This window comes from Triticum dicoccoides, chromosome 1B, assembly GCF_002162155.2.
Source record: "Triticum dicoccoides isolate Atlit2015 ecotype Zavitan chromosome 1B, WEW_v2.0, whole genome shotgun sequence".
NCBI classification, from domain to species: domain Eukaryota; kingdom Viridiplantae; phylum Streptophyta; class Magnoliopsida; order Poales; family Poaceae; genus Triticum; species Triticum dicoccoides.
The window spans coordinates 707,791,732-707,793,934 of record NC_041381.1 but is presented as its reverse complement, the minus strand read 5'-3'; positions in this window follow the sequence as shown (position 1 = coordinate 707,793,934).

Below are 2,203 nucleotides of genomic sequence, written 5' to 3'. Positions count from 1 at the left end.
AACGAGAGAGAGAGAGAGAGAGATCGTGGTGGGGGAGAGATGTCGTGGTGGGGGAGTGGATAAGATGGGTGAGGTGAGGGATGGGCAGAGAGAGGGGTGGGCCAGAGAGTGGGGACGCGCGTGGGTGTGTGCATCGTGCGGTGAGAGAGAGGCTGGTTGGGAGTCGACGCTGTAGATGATGCCACCTCATCGATGCAGGAGACCGATCCGCGTGTTGTGTTTCTTTGCTTTGCCGTCTGTAATAAAAAAAGCAGACGACAAAGATCTTTGCCGTCTGTGTTTTCTATTACAGACGGCAAAGTATGCTCTTTGCCGTCTGTAACAGAAAAAGCAGACGGCAAATATCTTTGCCGTCTTTTTTTTATTATTACAGACGGCAAAGTATGATCTTTGCCGTCTGTATTTTTTTCGCAGACGGCAAAGTCTGTTTTGCCGTTAGTTTTTCTTTGTCGTCTGCTGCTGACGGCAAATTCTCTCTTTGCCGTCTGGCCCGACAAAAAGCTGACGGCAAAGACACCTCCTGACGGCAAATTAGCAGTTTCCCGTAGTGTGAGTTCCATGCCTGATAGTTGGAACACGCTTGTTGTGTCACTTAGCAATTCAGCTCTAGATGGGAAGCTGACTTTGGAGATGGTGAAGAACAGTATGCTGAATGAAGAAGCCAGAAAGAAGGAAAAGGGTGATGCCTCTTCCTATGATGCGTATGTGGCTGAAACTCATGGGAAGAATGACAACCGTGGACGTAGCAATACTAGATTTCAGCAAGGCAAAAGTAAATCCAGGGGGAGATCAAAGTCAAAACAGAGAAAAGATATTACTTGCTTTCATTGTGGCAATCCGGGACACATAAAGAGCGAGTGCAGAAAGTAAAAAAGAGAGCTTGCAGAGGGGAAACTCACAAAGAAAACCGAGCAAAAGGTTGAGAGCAGTTTAGCCATGACCGCAACAGATGAGGACTATCTAGTCATTGAAGATGAAGATTGTTATAGTGTTGTTTGTGATGATGCCATGAGTTGGGTTGTGGATTCAGGTGCGTCCTGAAAGAAATATGCCCTAGAGGCAATAATAAAGTTTTTATTTTATATTTCCTTATATCATTATAAATGTTTATTATTCATGCTAGAATTGTATTAACCGGAAACTTGATACATGTGTGGATACATAGACAAAACACAGTGTCCCTAGTAAGCCTCTACTAGACTAGCTCGTTAATCAAAGATGGTTAAGTTTCCTAACCATATACATGTGTTGTCATTTGATAAACAGGATCACATCATTAGGAGAATGATGTGATGGACAAGACCCATCCGTTAGCATAGCATATTGATCGTTCAGTTTTATTGCTATTGATTTCTTCATGTCAAATACATATTCCTTCGACTATGAGACTGTGCAACTCCCGGATATCAGAGGAATACCTTGTGTGCTATCAAACGTCACAACATAACTGGATGATTATAAAGATGCTCTACAGGTATCTCCGAAGGTGTATGTTGGGTTGGCATAGACCGAGATTAGGATTTGTCACTCTGAGTATCGGAGAGGTATCTCTGGGCCCTCTCGGTAATACACATCATAAGAAGCCTTGCAAGCAAAGTGACTAATGAGTTAGTTGAAGGATGATGTGTTATGAAACAAGTAAAGAGACTTGCCGGTAACGAGATTGAACTAGGTATGAAGATATCGATGATCGAATCTCGGGCAAGTAACATACCGATGGACAAAGGGAATAACATATGTTGTTATAACGGTTCGACCGATAAATATCTTCGTAGAATATGTAGGAGCCAATATGAGCATACAGGTTCAACTATTGGTTATTGACTGGAGAGGTGTCTCGGTCATGTCTGCATAGTTCTCGAACCCGTAGGGTCCACATGCTTAACGTTCGATGACGAGTTTGTATTATACTCCCTCCGTACAGAAATACACATCGGAGAAATGGATAAATATGGATGTATCTAGAACTAAAATACATCTAGATACATCCATTCCTACGACAAGTATTTCCGGACGGAGGGAGTATGAGTTATGTGATTTGGTGACTGAATGTTGTTTGGAGTCCCGGATGAGATCACATACATGACGAGGAGTCTTGAAATGGTCGATAGGTAAAGATTGATATATAGGATGATAGTATTTGGACATCGGAAGTGTTCCGGAGGGTACCAGGTACATATCGGGTCACCAGAAGGGCATCCGG